Source organism: Lepisma saccharinum, chromosome 19 (genome assembly GCF_977018435.1).
Source record: "Lepisma saccharinum chromosome 19, izLepSacc3.1, whole genome shotgun sequence".
In the NCBI taxonomy this organism is placed as follows: domain Eukaryota; kingdom Metazoa; phylum Arthropoda; class Insecta; order Zygentoma; family Lepismatidae; genus Lepisma; species Lepisma saccharinum.
In genome coordinates, this window is record NC_139247.1 from 9437849 (window position 1) to 9453062 (window position 15214).

Genomic DNA, 15214 nt, shown 5'->3' on the forward strand with positions numbered 1-15214 from the left:
ACATGTCGCTCAGATTTCACCAGACATGCCCATACAGCACACCAAGTTTCAGACATATTTCAGAAATATTGCAATCTTTCATATACGTTTCTAACATTCTGGTTTCGCGTTGACGTTACAGAAAGCATCACATGAAGTCCCAGTTTTGTTTCTGAAACATTGCAATGTTATCGTTTCATTGTCTAGTTTCTGGAACGTCTCGGAGACATTGCAACGTTGGATTCAGTCATCATCGGCCATCCGGGAAATTTTCTGAGGCGGCCATGTTGGGTTTACGTTCAATGCTGACCGGGAGTCGTGCACATCTTATGAAGAATAATGTTGTTTATTGAGTGGTAAGTTGAATATTATTAATACCAAAGTGTGTTTAATTGTGTTATACTTATGCACGCTATATATTTAATCTGTGTTGTGTAACGTGTGTGAGAACGTGAGTGGAAACAAGGCAGGCGTTATCAAACCAGTGTTTAAAGAAGTATTTCGTCTTGTTTGTTTAATTGAAAATACATGATGTGAAGAAGCATGGAACTTCTCGCACCTCATGAAACTAAAAGAACAGGGAATAAAATGCTTACCTATAAGCAGTGCACATTTATAGTATACCGAAAATAGATTGAATGGAAGAGACGGAAAGTACTTGTTGCTGAAAATGTATCATTTTTCGGTTACATTATAATTACCACCTTCCTAATTTTGTACAAAACTTGCCCTCTTAAAAAAAGTTTCTCACCTCCCTGTGCATAGTGAAGAGGCGTAGAATGCTTTGAACTACATAAGTTGTTACGTTAGTAGTTTTTATCTAATAAGAAATACGTTTCTACAAATTCATTCTGCGATTTCGATACGTAAATCGAAGGCTGCATCATTGTCACGTGCAATTTTTTTTTTTTTTAGCTGTGTGGATTGTAGCTCGAGTCTTAGCGAACAGGCTACTACTGAAGATCACAGCATGATTTACATGGTGCTCCTATAATTCAGATTCTAATTTTACAGGACGCAATGAAATGTTGCTGCATTACAATTACCACAGCTTGAAGTAGGTGAAAGAACAAGTAACAGAAACAATATTTTTTTTTAAATTTATTTGCTAACTAATTTTTGTGTTTGTGATTGCGATAATTTACCTTAAATCAGCAATGCACACAAGAAATACTTTTCCCAACTCTGTGATTACATTGCTTCAAAATATAATTGTCACATTATTGCAAACTTATGTAATCAGAATTTGATCTAAATATGGAATATACAGCATCCACCAAAGTTAAATTTTGACAGAGTGACTAGTGAGGCTATCTTAGAGTTGTTTCACCAGGTTTTAATCTGTTCATGCGAATAATCTCTGACCTGACCTGACCTGGCCTGTTACACTGTCACACACATTCTTTAGTTATTGGTGGGTATAAAGATTACATTGGTGTGTGTTTACATGCAGGCGATCATTACTTTTTTACCTCCACACCATGCAGTTGGAAAAATGTATCATGTATGGACTAGTGTATCAAGTGATGAAGATAATATTACATTCGTAAATGGTTTGGTCCTAGTTCCAATTGTTTAATTACAATTTCATTAGGGTACTACACAGGCATTTTTTTCATGGTTCAATGTCTGTTTACACATGTACTTCAGAGTTATAGCAATCACTTTCTGTGTTTTTGCTTTGAGATTAATGTTTCACTTACATGTACTTCTCAATTGCAATCAGCCATTTGTTTACTACCATCTTGATTACGGACTACTACTGCCATGTGTGCATTATGCAAAGGGGTTTCTTAATAAGGTTTAGGGCTCTTAGGTTTCAAAAAATGCCTCTAAATGCTTTTTTGGTTAGGTTGGGTGGGCCATTTATAGCTCTAAGTGTTCCAAATGAAAAATGCCTTGTCGACAAATGCTTGCGTAAGGTACTATTTTCGTGTTTTTATTTATTTGCTAATGAGTTGCACTTTGGAATTCCAAACAGTGGTAATTACTTTCACTAGGGTTCAAATTTATTGTAACAATAAATTCTAAAATTTTGCAATACTTAATCTTCCTATGAAACTGAAAAAAATCATTAAACATTCGGAACCATTACCCTTCCAACACCTTATAATGTGATTTCTGGTCTTCAGTACTTCCTGCTATTCTCACAACCTGGTGAAAGAGTTCCATGAGTATTCTCACCACTTGGTGAAAGTAGTTACAGCCAAATTTTAAATTACTTCTGAAACTCAATTTTTACTAGTTCAGCTCTCATTTGGTGGCTAAAACCCTTTAATAATAAATAGCCCATGTACATTGAAGTGCAATTGTAAACAAAGTAGATGTGGTACTGGTTTAAATGACTGCAATCCTCTGAAAGTGACACATGCCATGACTGGACACAGTGTATATTATAATAGAGTGACTAGCTTTGCCAGGTGATTCAGCTAGAACCTTTTTTATTACTTCTTTATTAGTTATGAGAGATACGTGTTAATCAGCAATGGATAAGCAGCATGTTTCACTCATTTTATATTTTGTGTTGGCGTAGCAGTATGGTATCTTATGCAGGCACTGGAAGTATTGTCAGACTTATAGAATGTTTTATTTTACTGTTCTGTAATTTTATAAGTAGTTTATGTGAAATGCAATATTTTCTACTTGCTTAGTCAACGGGTTCAAATTATGGAAAATTTTGCCTTTCAGTTTGCATACAAATGAATTATTCCTTACACAATTTATGATTTTTTTCTTCTAGGCACTGTTTGCCAACACCAGCCAAATACTAAAGAGCAAGAGGTGTCTGATGTTGTGGCTTGTGCAGGACAAACTTGGCTAGACAGAGAAAACAAGTAAGTAATAACGTTCTGTGATGGGCTAATTTGTATTTTTTTAGCTCAAGGAGTCATAAAAAACATTATGTTGATGATCCAAATTAACATGTAGAAATTACACATGTGCTGGATTCATTATTGTGCTTGTTTCAAAGTGTAATCTCCCATTATATACTCCATAATGTACAGTGATGGCATCAGCACCTTTTTTATATCTGCCACTAGCCACAATATTCATGTAAAGTCAAAGATAGCAAGAAATCTTAGCAAAACTCTCCCCCCACCCATATTTGCCAAGTGTAAACACAGTAGTTATTTTCGGAACGATTGAAGATGACCGGACCCCTCTCAGATTTTCTTCATATTTGGCATACTCTCTAATTGAGGCCTCCAAATCAAGAATCTAAAGTTAAAAGTTGTCGGAAACTTCTATAAATTGCAAAATAAGCTAAAATAAGGCATTAGTTTTCAGGCTGGTAACCGTCGATTTTTGCAAATTTTTTTGTTTCACAAGCAAAATATATATATTCCTGATACTACCACGACACCAAATTTTAACTATGTTTGCCTAACCTAACTGAAACTAACCTAACCACATGTCAATGGATCGCAGTTATTTTGCAATTTCTAGATCCTGATACTACCACGACATGAAATTTTAACTATGTTTGCCTAACCTAACCACACGTCAATGGTTTGTGGGGCTAGCGTCAATAATTCACAATTATTTTGCAATTTCTAGACGTTTCCAACAAAATTTAACTTCAGATTCATCATTAGCAGGCCTCAATTAGTAAGTATGCCAAATATGAAGAAAATCTGAGAGGGGTTCGGTCGTCTTCAGTCATACCTTATTTTCTTTCTTTTCGTAAAATGAAATGAAATGAAATGCAAACTTCTTTTCCAAATAGTAATAACCCGTGGCGCAACAGCCCATGAGGACCAAGGCCTATCTACCGACCGCCGGTGATGATTTATTGATTTGGTTTATATTACTTTACTTTTCTGCCACATTTTTGCTAATTGTAAAGATTATTATTATTATTAGAAATTCTTTATTCATGGATGCAGTTCAGCCACGGCCAGGCTGGGATTCTAACCTGGAACCCCTATCATTGCAGTGCAATGTGCTAACCACTCCATGGAAATTTGTGCGATATTCTGTCTTAAACTGTGATGAACAAATGTCTTTTTGGTTAATAAAAAGTGGCCTTTGGTTAGAAGCCCTAGCGAGGCATAAGTATGCTTTTGCTCATATTTCTATCACGTCCTCTTATCAGTTGGCTGCAACAAACACACACACAATGTATTTATGAAGACTGAAATGTAAAAATATTTTGTAGCCCTGTAGAACAGATATGGGTTGCAGAAGTTCAAATATATGGCTTGCTTTTATTTTACTCAAGGATAGTTTCATGTCAATTCTGGGTCATTCCATGTCAAACCATCCAAGTAATTGGTTGCATGACCATTTTAGAAAAAAAAAATCATTTTTAGTACAAATGTTGGTACATGTTTGTAGATATTAAAAACAATATCCCAAAAAAATATTGTATTTAGTTCTCCTGGGCCAGCCATTTTTCCAACAATTGCCCGTGACTTTTTTTGCTCATGTAGAAGTTGACGGATTTCACAGATCTTCAATTGTCATACCTTGTAATTTTAATTTCTGGTAAGTCAACTATTAAAATCCTATGTTATTATATTTTCTGATTTTTTAAGCCCAACTTTAAAAAAGAAAAAGGAAATGCTTCATTCATTATTCTAGGTATACATGTAGCTTAACATTACACACCAATGTCACAAATTAGATCGCATATGTTATGTCATATTTACCAAACAAGTTGAGTCTAAAAGTTGAGATTTTTACTGTGAGTTAGGTCCATGCCAAATTTCAGAATTTTTCAAAAGGACCCATCTGAGATATTTAAAACCGAAACTGTCAAAATTCCATAAACGGCCATGTTTCTTGACCCGGTCGTGAGTGGGGGTGATGTGATCAGCATCATGCCCCTGACCGCCTTTACCCCCCGGGGTCCGGGGTCCCCCCCCCCCGGTACCCATGTTATTCGACGCTGGGCGGGTGCCGGGGCCGCTTCCACCGTTAGAAAAATTCCCGGATTTGAACCGGCTGGGGATCGAACCTGGGACCTTTAGCATGGTAGTCAGACGCGTCACCAACTGAGCCACCATGGCCACTGTCTTGTTACCCAAATTACCACCTTAATTTTTGTTCTTAGGATGCAATTTTGAGCAAAACATACTTGAATATCATAGAAAGTATGATTCATTAACTACAGAATGAATTTTGTTTCAGGTCTCTAGCTTTACTGATTTTTGAGATATTAAGGTTTCCGTAATTTGCTACGTGAGAAAAAAAACACCTTTGTAATGTTGGAAAAAGGATGTTCCAGGAGAACTAAAGACAATAAATATTTTTGAACATTGTTTCTGATATCTAGAAACATGTACTAATAAGGTGTTTTTTTTTTCTAAAATGTTCATACAACCACCATTGGAGGGTTTCTACCAACAAAAGGGGTTTGAGAACTTATGATCCTCAATTTTAATGAAACTCAGCACTTTTCATCTTTCATTGTGGTGAGAAACCACATGATTTCTTTGGTATTTATTTTGAATTATGACCCCTTCAACTTTTAGTTATTCCTTTTCTTTTATTCCATTCCCAAAGAATGTATATCACATTGTTTCTGATATCTAGAAACATGTACTAATAAGAGTTTTTTTTTTCTAAAATGGTCATACAACCACCATTGGAGGGTTTCTACCAACAAAAGGGGTTTGAGAACTTATGATCCTCAATTTTAATGAAACTCAGCACTTTTCATCTTTCATTGTGGTGAGAAACCACATGATTTTTTTGGTATTTATTTTGAATTATGACCCCTTCAACTTTTAGTTATTCCTTTTCTTTTATTCCATTCCCAAACTTTCCAGTGTGAGCCGCAGTGTCCTAGAAGAAAAAAATTGTGTCGCTCTTCAAATTATATAATGTGTTTTGAGATTTCACAACGTTAACCGAACAATATAGATTTCAGAGGAAAATGTGACATTCATATTACAGTATATTAGTAAAATATTACCTGGTTTTGGCCCAAAAACAAGGTTTACTAGAATTTCGATTTTTTTAAAGGGACAATAGCAACACCAACTCAAATATTTTTAAAGTAAAGTTTCATATATATAATCTAACTTACACAGAAATAAAATTGGTGTTTTCATTCCTTCTCTGATTTTTTAAAAAATGTATATCACATTTTATAGTTTTCAAATTATCTCTAAGAATCTAGATATCACAGAATCAATTTTTGGAGTATACAATTTTAAATAAGGTTTTCATGGATGCCAGGAAGGTGTCACCTTAAAATTTCATACTTCACCCATATAATTTTATTTCAGTCACAGTCATTTGAGTGAATTATTAAAAGGATATTGCAGAAATATGATAACTTTGAATTGACTGTGTTTCTTTCAGGGAGTGACACTATTATGGAGAAAATATGCCCCCCCCCTCCCTTTTGAAAAAAAAATCAGTGCTTGGCCCTACCTGAAAACATCCTGTGGTCAAACATGAATGTTTTGTTCTTACCTTTATAATTACTAATATTAGTTTATTTACATTTACTATGACGAAGACACATCTTAAAAAGTAGTTGAATACTACTATAACTTTTTAATACATGGAATAAAATTAACGAGGAATGTAACTTGTAGTACAATTTGTAGATTTGATCCCTCGGTTTAGGATGAGACTTTGTGTAGTGTTTGAGCACATTATAGCTACTGATATACCAAGGTACTAGCATGCACTAGCCAGCCATTTTCAACAAAAGCACTTCATAGTTTTCCAACCGTTTCTCAAGTAGTGAAGATATTGTCCAATTGCCAAGTGGATCTGGTGGTCTAGTAGTAAGGCACCAGTTTGGCTTTTCCTTCCATGCCCTGCGTTCCTGGCATCCATGAAAACGCTATTTAAAATTTTATACTCCAAAAAATGTGCTTCAATGATATCTAGATTCTTAAGAGTTAATGTGAAAAGTATAAAATCCGGTAGTCATTAAAAAAAAAAAAAACAGAGGAGGAATGAATCACCATCTATTTTATTTCTGGGCTAGTTAGATGATATATCAAACCTAAGAAAAATCGAAATTGTAGTAAACATTGTTTTTGGCCTAAAATCTGGTAATATTTTACTAATTTATTGGTATACTAAAATGTGAATGTGATACGTTGTCATATTTTCTTTCTATTATTTTGGTAATGTTGTGAAATTTCAAAGAAGTTTGAATAATTTGTAGGGGAGCTAGAATTTTTCTTCCAGGACAGTGCAGCTCACACTTGGAGGCTTTGGGAATGGAAGAAAGAGGAATTACTGAACAACATAGAGAGAGAGAAAAAGTATGGTTTCTCACCACCATGAAAGTATTATTAAATGTGCCGAGTTTCATGAAAATTTGAGATTATGGGTACCGTGGTATGGTTGAACTGATGTCTGATGTGGAATGACCTTATGCAAAATTTTGTTTCTTTAAATGATATTTCTGCCCACAGAATGCTAATTCAGAATTGATGTTACATGACATTATTCTCTTTACAGGTAAAACTGAATGTTGTTCCACTGAGGCTGTCTGAGTGAGAACTTGTGGTCTGCAGAAATTTCAACTGAACAAAAAAATGTATTTAGACAAAAAAATAAAGACTCTTTTGTGAAAAAATATATATTCCTTTGATAATACTTATCCTTTTATATTTGTTTCATGTGTGAATTGTTGTTTGAAGTCCACTTAATGTGCAGATAGGCTAATCGGGAGTAGACCTGCAATTTAAAGTGGGATTCGAACCACTGTGCAATGTGCCTTCACATGGTATTGAACTTGGGATCCCTTCACTGCAAGGTTCTTATTTATATTCCTCGCAGTGTATTCTGAAACTGACGAACCTAGCCTAGCACAACCATTTTGAAAGTCAATGAAAGATATAATATAAATCATTCAAAAATCATGTCTTGCACGTTCTCATTTTGAAATGTTTTGGTATAAGTTATAAAATCTATGTAAAATTGTTTTCATGAAGAAATGGTAATGTAGGAAATCGTAGAACATCTTTGAAGCAACAAGACAATGGAAATTTCTCACAAGAAACAGTAATTGCATTGATAAATCTGACTGGCAAGCACAACCTCTGATACTGCACATTTTCAAGATTATAGAGAATGTCAAAACACATTTCATCAATTTTTAAACTTTGATTTGCTGTTATTGTTCAATTCTTATTTATATTGTTAGTTCCCAAAAATTGCCCAAGTTTAGCTTGTGTCCATTTTGCTCTTTTTTCTTGTGAACTGATAGTTTTCCAAGTTTTTATTTTTTACTGATTCTTTTAATAATAATAATCCATGGCTCCGCAGACCTTGGGGTGGCACGGCATACTTAACGGTTGCCAACTTTGTGGTCAATTTCTCCAATTATGTAAGTATGTAGGATATTATTATCAAATGTATAGACTGCCAATTCAGGTAACTTGTAGGTCACTCTGCATGATCTCCAGAAAGTATCCAATAAGGTATCTCAGATGTTTCCAGAATAATGCATAATGTTTCAGAACCAATATTATTAGAATCTAAATGGTGTAAATAATTCACAATAGTGGTGGTAAATTACAAACATGCAAGTTTTCAGTTTAACTGTTACATTAATTTTGAATTTTTATTTGGGATGATATGCTCAAATTATCTGTTCATTCTTTTGTAATTAATATATAGAATATACCTTATTGTACCAGATTTTTCATCATAAAGTGACACAATGCACAAAGTAAATTTTAGTATTTAGTAAAATGTTTACATGCTTCCAGTCTATCATCAATTGGTAAAGTGGGCGAAAAGTGACTGGAGCATGATGCTGATAACATCACCCTCAATCCAACCTTCCTTGTGACGTGGCACAGCAAACCACAAAGAGCTTTGTTATTGCATGTAAAACTCTATTCCTTTGTAAACAATTGAAGGTATTAATGATGATTACCAGTTTAATGTTTCATATTTTCTTTTGAGGTGTCTAAAGTTTTTTTTTTATTTTAACTCTAGCTTTGTCTGACATGAACGAATGCATAATCGACAATTTTATGCACTTTTTCTCCTGACTAGATTAATTGAGATATGTGGTCAATTGATGGGAGATAAAATAAATATTAAGCATCATGCCTAATGAGGTTTCAAACCCAAGACCTCTGGCACTTTCACAGCATCAAAAAACTTGATTTTAAAAGAAATACTGTGAATTCTATTTTCAGGAAATTATTTACAAGTAAATATTGTAATAATTTTTGAAGGGATTTTAACCCCAAACCCCCCTCAAATATGCCATTTATGAATACAGTACTGATTCCATTCAATATAACAATAATGTGAAATAATATCACTGTAATGTAACTGAAATATCACAAAACTGTACGGAAATGTATCTGTAATGTTACACTGACATGTTTCTGCAATGTTACATTGACACGTTTCTGTAATGTTGCACTGACATGTTTCTGTAACATTACGAATGTTATGTTAGATTCGCGGACATTCTTACATTGCTGAAACATACCTGAAACATCACAGTAATGTTTCGCAATGTTGCTGCAATGTTACAATGTTTCAAGAGTTACGTCTCCGTAACATATCTGAAACCATGTTGTGCTGTATGGGTGCTGCGAGCAACCGTCGACCATGCCGTGTTACGAATGCAGCATGTTGCTGAATTGGGAGGCCATATTGAACAGTTCTTGTAACCATAGTTCCTAATAAACATGCCAGAGCCATTGTTCTCATGTGTTTGATCTTTCCTGCCTTTTTCCTGCAACTATACCACGTTTTGACTGCTTACAGCGCCATTTTTTAGCCTGGTGGCGAGAATTGGAACTATTTTTTTTTTTTTTTTTTTGCATAATTCGCGAGCGCATTGCTTCATTAGCATATCTACGAAGTTTCAGACTGCTACTCTCATTACAGCCCGTGCTGTACCACTCTGAACACCGTCACTTTAATTATAACCACCTTGTACAAGGAAACACATGACGCTGTTTTATATTACGTATCTCCTCAACCACTGACTCTACTGGCACGAAACAACGACCACTTTCTGCCAGGTTAACAATGGAAAGAAGACAACTTGCCAACTGAACAAATATTATGATGATGATGATGATGATGATGATGAGTTGTCTGCCTGAAGGCAGGTCTTTTGACCGGAAGGTCGCTGGGCAAGATGAACCCATGGTCGTTTGCCATTGCCTTCCATGGGATGAGGATGAAATGGACATTTACAAACAACCATGCACGAGCGGGATTCGAACCCCTAGCGTCGCAGCGTCGCGTCGCAGCGCGATGTGCTAACCACTCGGCCATGGGGTCCGGCTGAACAAATATGTCAATCAAAATTTCATCAAAAGATATTGGGAATGTGTGAATGCAGAACAACTTTGAACAACTCTTGTAGAACAGGTAAGTTCTCGTTGTGCAATTTAAATATAATTGTCTGCATGCAGATAAAAATAAGCGGAACGTAACGGGTCGAAAATACCAACATTAGCGTCGTGCCGTCTGCAGGCACGCGCTATATCGGCCCACAGCCGAAACGAACGCACTGTATATATGTGTGTAAGTGTGCGTGAGTGTATACCTGTTCGAAACAACTAGGTAAAATATGAGATTGTTAGACGTAAAGTATCTCAACCCAATATGGCCTATTTGCTGTTTCCAAGTAATTACATGGTGAATTCAACAGATAACGCTAGTATGCCATTTGTACTGTACAAATGATATGACTGAACCTGTTGGTTGTACCTATAGTGCTGTAACTTGAGGAAAATGAAGTGAAATAGCTGGACCTCGTGATTATGTTCTACTTGATCTAATATTGCATAGGCAAGTTATTACTTACTGCATCTTCCAAGTGATAGGTGTTTGTATCTAGTATATATTATGGTAGCTCATATTCGTTTTGCGTATTACAAGCGTTTTGCTATTTATTTAATTATTTACTTACATAAATAAACCCAACAGGCTGATGCCCAGTTAGAGAATTCATGTTACATAATGGAACAGAGATACAAGTTATCATACATGTTTCAGTGAGCGTTATTTGAGAGTGTTTTCATTACAGCAATTTTAAATTGCATATAAGACATACAGAATAAATCAATATTTTTGTTACGCTTTTCTAAGGCATTGTAGAGGACACTTATTCTCAGATCTCGGATTTTTAGGTTTCTAAAATAGGCTGTAAAAATCGTAAAATAGGTTCGAAAAACCTTAAAATAGGTCCTAAAAATATTAAGTTAGGCTCAAAAAATCCTGAAGTAGGTTCAAGAAAACTCAAATTAGTTTAAAATTAATGAAAAATGCTGATTATGTATAGTCACCTATATCCTGAAATACGCACTATCTTGCAGAACGATATGTGTATTGCCTAACCCTACGGCAATGACAGAACCTACCATTGGAAAATTGCTTTAAAATCCACTCTCCGCCTTATAGTTAGGTAACAATTTCTTTCATGTTATCCACAGTCAAACTCCGCAATTTTGTCTGTGAGGATCATCTTATATATGCTGAAAATAATCATTCAACAAAAACATAGTCAGTGGTGCAAACTTCATTGCTGAAATGTTAGTTAGTAACGCTAAAGTGAGCAAGACCACGCAGATCAGTCCACTTTTGATTGTACAGATAGCAGTGACACCAGACATTTTGATTTGTTCAGAGCTTTGAAAAATCACCATGGACTTGGAGGAAGGGAAATCAACGGAGAGTACGTTTCAAACACGTTCGTCATTGAATTTTTTCGTGACAAAACAAAGCAAATGCCTCTGTCTGATATAAAAATTCTGTAAAATCTTTAAAAATATATAAGAACCTAAAAAAAGGCTTGATTTAGGAGCAAAAACGTAAAATAGGTTCTAACAAGCAAAATAGTTTTTTCTAGGCACTATAAAACTTCATCAGTTGTTGCGTGTTTTAATCAAACGTTGACATAACTTACTATTTCTTACATATCTGTAAAAAATAAATTTGTTAAAAACCTAAAATCAAAGGTCTACTTATTTTCCAGGTAGAAATTTTTTTGACAATATTTGATCGCGCTCTATTCACAAGAAATGTTTGATGATTGGGTCTTGTTGTTAGGAACGTGTATTTTAAATTGCGAGATCCAAAGAGGCGAGAGAAGTTTCCCATTATACAAGGTGTGGCTAGAAAAAAAACCGGACTGTAGCTACAAAATCTTTTATTGGTTATTTTGTACAATATGAACATTATCCCCTTCAAAGTACCCCCCTCCACTATCGATACACCGCTCCATACGAATCTTCCATTGCTGGAGAAAGTGCTGGAAATCATTTTCCGAAACCATGTTCATGACCTCCGTCGCTTTTGTTTTCACAGATTCTACGGTCTTTAATTTGGTTTCTTTCAGTGCTGATTTGATCTTTGGGAATAAAAGAAGTCGCACGGATCGAGATCCGGCGAATACGATGGGTGTTGTAACACTGGGATCCCATACTTAGCCAATAAAGCCTTGACTGACAATGCGGTGTGGGCAGAAACATTGTTCTGATGAAGAATATATGACTTGCTTTTCCACAAATTAGGTTGTCGTCTTCTTACTCTCCCACGAAGGGCGTCAGCATAGTAATGAAATATTGTTGGTTGACAGTTTGACCTTCGGGTACACAATTCGAATCAATTCACCTACATTTGCAATGTTTGATTCCGTTTTTGATGTGCAAGACCGTCCAGGACGCTTGTGGATCGCAATCACTTCTCGTCCCTCTCTAAACCTTTGAAACCACTCAAACACATAAGTGCGTGATAAACACACATCTCCGTACACTTACTTCAACAAACCATAAGTTTCTGTGGCGGATTTTCCGAGTTTGATAAGAAAGGTCAGATTGATACGCTGTTCCACTTTCACACTTAATTTTTTTTCCAACGGAGCACAGATGTTCACTTCGTCCACAAGCTACAGAAGAACTGAGCGTCGCGCACCCAAGGCAATCACAAAGATGATAGGCAAGATATCACATTATACACCCATGCACCGCTTATCCTTGACGCGCTTGCCGTTTTTCGATAGCAACAGGAATCCGTTGTTTTTTTTCTAGCCACACCTCGTATATTTTTCAGAGCAGCAGTAGGTCGCGGACTCCTTCGATAGTCAAGCCTGTGTATTCGGAGCTCGACAATCAGATTATTCTACGAATCAAATCTGGGATAAGTACCTTCAAGTTTGTACTTCATGTACTCGCTCTATTTTTGTAGTCTGTACTATACTGTCAGTGTTCCATATAACAGACCCGAATTCAAGAGAGTACTAAAGAGTAATATAATATCTTAAGGGTTTCGGTGTCTCGAAAGTATCTGCCCATTCTATTAATGAACCCGATAAGTTTGTAAGCGTCGCTTATTACTTTGTTAATATGGTGAGTGAAAGTTAGTTTAGAGTCAAAATAGATTCCTAGGTCCTTTGCCATTCCGATTTTTTTAAGATTGATATTATTTATTTTATGTTGGAAATTTAAGACCGTTCTTTTTTAGAATAAGTAACGGAATAGCATTTTGCTGCATTCAAAGAAAGACCGTTGCGCAAGCACCACGCTTGTTGTACTTTACAACAATGCACTTAGTTTAGACTTTAATCTAGAATCCTGTTTGAAACTAACGAAAAACAAACACTATGTAAGGTGGACTAAATATGGCCTACATAGAAATATATATTGTAGAGATATGGAGACCATTAAACCGAGAAAACCTCGTCATGTTAATATTCACACTTGTTTATTTCCTGAACTTGTCCGACCAGCGAGTGATCCCAAGAATGCGCTAGCTTGTAACTTCCGTAAAACCAGGAACTGGAAAGGCAAACGCGTGGATCTAAACAGGATCTACCGCGTTTGAAAGGTTTAACAACCTTTCGACGCCTAGAATGATAAAAGCAAGCTCCGTCCCGGAGCTAGCTCTCTTTTGATTTTGACACTCATCGAAGCTACATGGATAACTAGTCCGATTACAACACGTTACACTGCTAGCTACGACGATGGAACACGGAGTTACCGCTGCCTAGCATGCTACAAGGCGCAAGGGATCGCTTGGCTTGGTGAACTGAGGGTCGCTGGATAGAACCTTGGAACTGTCACGATTCGGTCCGCGAGAAGCATTAGGACAAGACATCACACACATCTACCAGGTATGAACAAGCGTGAATAACCTTTTACACCAACTTTCCATATCTCTACCCTCCTACGGAGCAGGTTCAGCCATCAGATATTATTAAGCTCTACCTAAATGTTTAAATGAAACTTCCCTGTACCTCTCTAACCCCAGGAAACCGGGGTTACAACATGGTGGAGGTGCTTCAGGCCCTTTTTTGCAATTAAGTACCCTCCTGTACGAATTGCTTTACATTAAATTATTCTCTCCCACCCCTCCCTCCCACTTTGGGAGCATTTTTAAAGTAAATATTTAGTAATTCCAATTCATACTCCCACAGTACGCTTAAGATGCGTCAGACCCAGTGACAATTAGGTGTATTACCCTATGGAAAACAACCCCTCTTTTCTCTTTTTATGCCGAGCCCCCCCCCCCTTTTGAACAAAAATCTAGTTCTTCTGCATAACATGTATTCAAGCATCATTCACACAGGAATGAGAACACTTGCTTATACTTCTTTGACCAGCGATATATTAATGACATAAATAACTGTATACCCATACTTTCATTTGTTCTTTGGTCAGCACGACGAACCTTCGTTTATGAATACGTCACAGATAGCGTTGCACGAACACCTAGATTCCTCCCTCGACCAAATCATAGAGTTAGCAACTGCAATCACGGCAAATCCAATAAATTCACGACCTTTATCCCCAATTCCCTCCCCTCCACTAACACGGTTAAGGTCTGCTAATAGAAATTACCCTCAATTTGTCCTTGGACTGCAAACACCCAACAGAAACCAACCCCAGCCCTTAGCAAGTACTCCAGGTGAAGTTCTTACTCCCTCTAAAGGTACTAATAACTCTGATCACTTAACTGTAGAAATTCCCACGACTAACATGGCCACCCCAATCCCAACTGCGTTGTACCCGGCACCATTTAGCGGAAATGACCCTAAGCACATTGACTCATTTTTCATCAAGTTCCAAAATGTAGCACACGCCGCAGGATGGTCGGAAGCTAAGCGTAAAGAGATGTTACCTTTATTTTTGACGGACACCGCTTTAACTTATTTTCATGACATACAGAAACGACCCAATTTTGTAGACTTGACATACACCCATATCAAAGACGAGCTAAGTACGCTATTTAAGGGATCATACCTTTCAGCAGATCCTGTGCAGATAATTGTCCAAAA

The 15214-nt window shown here is 36.3% G+C and overlaps 1 long non-coding RNA gene across 1 annotated transcript; it reads left to right on the forward strand.

Moving 5' to 3' along the window:
• Positions 1-276: 276 nt before the first annotated feature.
• On the forward strand, positions 277-7510 carry LOC146002784 (uncharacterized). Its single transcript, XR_014443759.1, has 3 exons — positions 277-335; positions 2720-2813; positions 7414-7510. It is a non-coding gene; the product is annotated as an uncharacterized LOC146002784 (long non-coding RNA).
• Positions 7511-15214: the final 7704 nt, after the last annotated feature.